General features: G+C 31.8%; 1 protein-coding gene across 3 annotated transcripts in view; it reads right to left on the bottom strand.

The window, feature by feature from the left end:
- LOC148613329 (kinetochore protein NDC80 homolog) overlaps nucleotides 1-5,496 on the bottom strand; it is a 50,329-nt gene extending 44,833 nt beyond the window's left edge. For 2 of the 3 annotated variants that reach the window (XM_088586680.1, XM_088586682.1), the window contains exons 1-4: nucleotides 5,456-5,496; nucleotides 2,958-3,029; nucleotides 1,549-1,580; nucleotides 307-365 (exon numbers count right to left, since the gene is read on the bottom strand). The gene's annotated coding sequence lies outside the window, so the exon portion shown is untranslated. Of the gene's footprint in view, nucleotides 1-306; nucleotides 366-1,548; nucleotides 1,581-2,957; nucleotides 3,030-5,342 lie in introns of all 3 variants that reach the window. The other variant, XM_088586681.1, reaches the window with a different exon arrangement.
- Between the last annotated feature and the right edge of the window lie 1,170 nt (nucleotides 5,497-6,666).

A 6,666-nucleotide genomic window follows, 5' to 3' on the forward strand; every position in this document is an offset into this window, starting at 1 on the left:
TATGTTGTGGTTATAGTAAGTGTTAGTTGGACTTACAATGTCCTTTGTGTATTAATGAAAACTGATCACTCAACAATAACATGATTACTGTTTATAGAAATGCAAATGTCTTATATTACATTCAATGATCAAAACTAATACAATAACAACTTTTTCTATGGTAAAACAGTATGTAAACCTGAAAATTATAACCTTTTGCCATTAAAATTTATGAAATACAATCCCTGAAGATTTATAACAACATGAGGTTCAGTTAAAATAGGTTTCTCTGTACATGATATAAATTACACAGGTCACATGTCTTACCTTTACTTTTCTTCTGTAGCCTTCTTTCTCTTCTCTGCATGCATGCAACTTAGGTTAGACTTAAATTTAAGGAAAAGGCATAAAAATCTTAATGGTGTTTTCTTCAATTTTGAAATGCATTATTTCTAAATCAAGATTGTACAACATCTTGTTATTCTGATCTTCTTTATAATTTACATTTTATAGAACTAGAAATTAGATGTACAGTGCAGAACAATGGTGTACACTTCATTACTTTTTGTTCATTTTCAGACCTGTTAATGCTTCTTTAAAACAAATCATGTTTTTTTGTCATAATAAGAAGATGATTTGTAAAATTTAGAACATCATTTTATCATGGGTATTGTAGACAGATTCATAGCATAATTTGCCGTCAAATTTTGTAGGAACTACGGCAAAACAGTCATTGTTAACACCTCCAAAGTTTGTATAACATTATCACAAATCCAAGACAATACAGATATTCTGATCATTCTTCATAGCAATATAGATTTTTTTCATGGAGTAGTTATTGTTCAGTTACTGCATTAGAAATTTATTATATTACATTGTCATTGGTGTATAAATATGATGTATAATAAGGAAATCTCTTATGTAGCAGTCTTTGTAAGAATCATGCAAAATCTGAAAAATGTGATACACCCCAAAAGGCTACATATTTTTATTTTTGTTATTGTTTTATGGGTCTATACTTTGAAATGTGTAATTATTCATTCAAATCTGGCTGCACTTAGAAGATAATCAACATTGAAAATCCAATAGATTCCATTGTATTTGAGTGTCATTTACTGAGTATCTCCCTTAATTTTGAAATCTACAGTGCATTCTATATACTCTTTATCTCCTAAGAACACTGGATATATGAAATACTGAATGCTAACTTCTGTTTACAATGGCAATTCAAACAAAATGTCAAAAATAAAAATATGTAGGCTTTTTACCCATAAATCACATTTTGCATGATTCTTAGCTACTTAAAAGTAAATTGGAGAGAGTGAAAGTCTTTGAAATTGGGACCAACCCACCAGCCAATGGTGGTAAAAATAGTGGCTGGCTTGCAGAATTTTTGCTTCCAAGCCAATGTATCCTATATAAATCTCTTTTCAGATTAAGGGTACGGGCTTGTCTGAAATTAAGATAACAAAAACTCCTTAAGGTTACATTTTTGTTTTTTTAAGCCATGTGTACAGGTAAAATAACTGTGCAATAAGTAGTATATCATGTAATATTTACATGCCTTACCACTTGTAATCTTCAATTCATTTTTTCACAATCTAAAAAAAAAAGAAATAGTCACAATTAAAATGAGTCTAATACACAGAAATTGCCAGTGATTAACAGTGATTTTCCAACCCTGGTTTTGGGTACGAAATCCCGCCCCATTCTTAAAGAGAAATATGTCCAACTTTTATCATCAAAATTCCTATTTCACTTCATCTCAAGATTTGTACTTGTACATGTACATTATTAAAATGGAGATTTTTAAGTGTACCAGTGATACACGTGATGCAAGTCTTCCCTGCAATCAACCGTTTCAAATTTGTCTTCCAGGGGTAACCACATGAACTATGGAACAATACAATGGAAACTGCAATGGATCACTGCAAGGATTTTAATTGTATGAAAAATTCTCGACCTTGTGTTTATAGATGTTCATCTCCTAAAGTCACTATTTCCACGCTCTTTCTGCCAATTGCATGGGTTGGGACCCCTTCTCCAAAGCATGAATTTTATTGTAGGGGTGAAACAATTCCACAAGGTACCGAAAAACAATAAAATTTTTTCCCTTTTCAGTGCACGGTGCAACTTGTCAAGTTTCCAATTGGGACCAGATGTCATTATATTTGGTAGTTCCCAATAAATCTTTAACACAGAGGTTAGAACTAAGTTCATTTACAAAATGTTGTCTACATGACATGGAAAATAACAGAAAATTTAGATTTAAGCTTAACATATTACAATGGTAACCAACATTTAATATTTTCTATCTTTACTTTCTTAGATACACGAGTATCTGCTGGTCCATATCATGTATAAAGGCCACTATAAAATTATATGCACCCCATCACTTTCAAACTAAAAATGTGACATCATGATTTTAAAAGTGCCGTATAATTTTCTCTTTTCTTCCACATGATAACTCCAGTGTAAACTACATTTGAAAACTAAAATATAACAATTTGTTCATGATACAAATGGATGGGTTGATAGTCTCTACAATTACAATGCCAAGTCTAAATAATTTTTTGACACAAACAACTGGTATATATATACATGTTTTGTCATATTTGCTAATTTTACATGACTACTACAACTAAATTTTTCATAGTGCAATAGAAAATCAGGAAATAATGCCATAACTGGTTATGGTTTAAATATATACTGGTACAGGGTACAGGTCACATTTTGAAAAACTCCTACAAAAAAAACTGGTCAATTAAGCAAAGATATGGATTTTTTGGCAAAATATTATGTTCAGTTTGCAAATAAAAAAAGAGATGTGCAGTATCATGTACATGTATGTATGATTTTTTTTTATCAAAGATCTTCATGTGTATGATCTTATAGCACAAGATTTTTTCTCTGGTTACAGGGTCAGAGGTAATTTGAACTAGCATTTTTCAAGTCATGTTTGTATTAAAAGCTATTACCATATCTTTTTCACAGTTCGTTCATTCAGTAGTTTTCAAGCTGTTGGAGTATGTCGGTATTTGCTCCACTCACTGAAATGATATTAAAAAAAAGAAATGTGATCTCTACAATTGACATAAATAATGATAATAAATGGTCCTTTTGGTTTGATATTGAATATTTTATCCACTAAAAAAAATTATGATATTTATAGGGTTTACATTTACTGCGAGTTGTTAGGGATCTATGCAGACCCTCTGTCAAAACATGACCAGATCCAAATCTTTCAATAAGAATGATGTATGCAGTTAGGATGTGATTGTATGAACTTGTAAGGCAGATATACAACATGTGTTGAAAGAAGTGTTCATATTCCTGATGTAACCGCAAACAATTAGTCATTATCAAGTCTGAATCACACCTGCGTTTGATCAGACGCATTTTTTGACATACTACAAATTTTATTAATCAAGCGCTGGAATGATAAAGATCAAATTTCCTTGATAAACATTTGAGGAAAATATTGTTGCTCAATTACAATTTCACAGTTAAAAAAACGCAGAAACGAAAAGCTGATGACAAGGCATCAGACCTACTGATTAGTCATCATCAAGTCTGAATCACACCTGCGTTTGATCAGACGCATTTTTTGACGTACTACAAATTTTATTAATCAAGCGCTGGAATGATAAAGATCAAATTTCCTTGATAAACATTTGAGGAAAATATTGTTGCTCAATTACAATTTCACTGTTAAAAAAACGCAGAAACGAAAAGCTGATGACAAGGCATCAGACCTGGAGACGGAATCAATTGACACGGTGTCTTCTTAACCAGCAAACAGAATTATTCATAAGATTATCAGATAACAAAATTGCATTTATATCAATTGGGACTTGACACATTGTCCGGGCTTAGTGTACAAAAGGTGAAAAAGTCCAGGGCTCAGGTCTTCCAAAAAAAAATTTCAACCCCTGACCACTTGATGGATTTTGATGAGTGATGTACCAAAAGATATAAGATTGTAGAATGGCAACATATACATGTATTTAATTGAAATGAGAGGAATATTAATATTTTTTTTAAATTAGGTCTTAATAGACAACTGACCTAAAAAATTCACTTTTTTACAGGTTCATAAAGGCTGATTTGTCATTGAGTGTTTGTGAAAATATTGCACCTATTAAACTGAAATTAACATCAAATGAAATATAAAAATCTGCTGAATAGCTGAATTGATAAATGTGCTCTGAATAACAAAAAATGACTAAATGAATGTACCTATGTCTTGAGATAAACAAATTTTCAATTTCAAAAACTATACTCCAGTAAACTTTTAATCATTGTGTCATCCTACTCATTAACCTTTTGAGTTTACTACCAATTAAAAATATAAAGAAACCTCTTTAAAATGATATAATTTTTATTGCATAATAATTTGTTTGAAATACTGTTACAGTTAGAAGTTGACCAATTTCATTAATTTTCTTTGGGGCAATTACCGATATCTAATAAGTAATTCTTGATTATTACAGGTAATTTTTTTTACATTTTTATTATATTTTAGTGTTCTGAGAACACATCCTACATCAGTATTTTCATCAACTTTTTTCAAAATTAATTTGTTAATTCTATATTTAAATGACTGAAATCCTGCATAGAATAATTTACCTTTCCCAAGTATGCATTAATCAAATATAAACTTGATAGGCTTTAAGTTTATCCAGTATAGAGACTAGGGAGGCAGTTATTTTTGTACATTATACAGACTTTGTTAGGAGTGACTAGTCCCTGGTTAAATATAATTAGAATTCAAATAGTTCCTTCCCACCAAGGTAAAATCTAAATGATATAAATGATTTGCATATATAGGAATACACTAACATGAAAGGTTCAGAAGTCTTATCATATTATAGTGGATTCTGTGTCCGGGGGTGTTTTCTGATTTTGGCCCATTTAGTGGGCCAAATCAGAAAACAGCCCCTGACACTGAATCAAAAAAGGGATTGTACATGTGATATACTGGTCAAAAAGTAGTTCAATGCTGCCAAGTAATTCTCACCAATTTTTCGTTGATCAAAATTTAAGGAAAAACGCCTATAAGATTGCTGATATTACGCTCTCAAAAGTGAGCTATCATACAACAATTTTCATTGAAAATTTTGGTGAGCATATTGGGAAGAATCGTTTCGGTCTCAAAAGTGGTCTTCTCTCTGACCCGTACTGGTAGTAGCAGTGTTTTATTAGCTGTGAAACGTAGTCTAACTATTTTTTTTTTATTTTTGAAACGTTAGATCGAAAAATCAAAAAGAAAGATCAAGAGCTACTATTTGAAGTATTTCGCAGCTATGTTTTTATAGGAAAATGAAAAAAAAATGTCACTAGCAAACAATGCTTTCTCTTACTCAAGAATATGAAACATTTTTTCATTTGGATACTGTTTAACTAGATTAGGATTATAGTGTCTCCTATTTTTTCATGTAATCATTGTCTTTTTTGTATTTTATGGATTATTTACATTTTCTAATCTGGCGCCTTCTATGTAATGCGCATGCGTTTCATGGCACAATAACCATCGAACCAACAACGGAACGACCATGAAATAATTCCCTTTCAATTTATATCGATTGTTTGAATTATTACGACTCAAATAATCGTCAAATCTGCAAAATGAGCTAAAAGGGAAAAACCTGGATCGACTTAAAACATATCTAATCAAATTCAAGCTTGTTGTAAATTGTTAACATATAACTCAAATGACATTCAATTTATTTTTAAAATATCACACAAAAATTCGCTTTCGGTTTACTTGGAACACATAGATATACGAACACAAAACTCTCTGACATCCTACATAATTGAAAAACAAAGATTTTTATTATTGTTATCTAGTTGGTCTTTTCCAGTTTCTAAATTTTCAAATTAGCGAACTTCATGTCAAAACTGCCTGTCCATTCGAAAACTTGAGCCACAATTGTGAAACCGACCCTGCCCTTAGATGTACGTACCTCTCATCTAGCTATACAGCTATTTCCTAGTTGATAAGCTAAAGCCCGCGTTGCATAGACATCTATGTGTCACGTAAAAGTACACTGACATAAACACTGAAGTCTCAGAATATGATTTCAACAATAAGGTCTGATGAAAGCCATGCTCTTCTAAGTCTCTTGTACTCCTACAATATAATAGAACGTATACCCTTTCGAATTAAGGGTGTAATGAAGTTTATCTTAATAATTTATTTTAATAAATGCTGCTGTTCTGGCAGTTTATTGACGTTATTAACATGGAATTTAACTTGATATTTAAAAACAACTGTAAGGAGACCTAAATCAGTGGCAGATACAGTCGGGGGCGTGGCGGGCGTGCACCCCCTCCTAAAATTTGCAAAGCATGGGTTGTCAGGGGAAAATTTAGGCGGTTTTAGGAAATTTTAACTGTGCCCCCCCCCCCCCCAATCTAAAATCTTGGATCCGCCCCTGACCTAAATGTTTGGATTTGAAAGTTAACGGAGAATGCCAAAATGGAACTATTTTCCTGCGGCTGTGTAAGAGATAGTTACAGATACTAAGAGGCTTTACAAATCTAAAGGCTCTGGCGATTGCTATATCAATTCCGATCTTCGATCTTCGATCTAAATTGATAAAAAATAGAAGGTTTTCTTTACTGAAAGTTAACGGGTTCTGTACAATGAGAACTGATCTGCCTCCCCGTCCCTAAAATAAACAA

This window comes from Perna viridis, chromosome 6 (genome assembly GCF_037379345.1).
Source record: "Perna viridis isolate PV_CMFRI_1.1 ecotype Kerala chromosome 6, ASM3737934v1, whole genome shotgun sequence".
NCBI classification, from domain to species: Eukaryota; Metazoa; Mollusca; class Bivalvia; order Mytilida; family Mytilidae; genus Perna; species Perna viridis.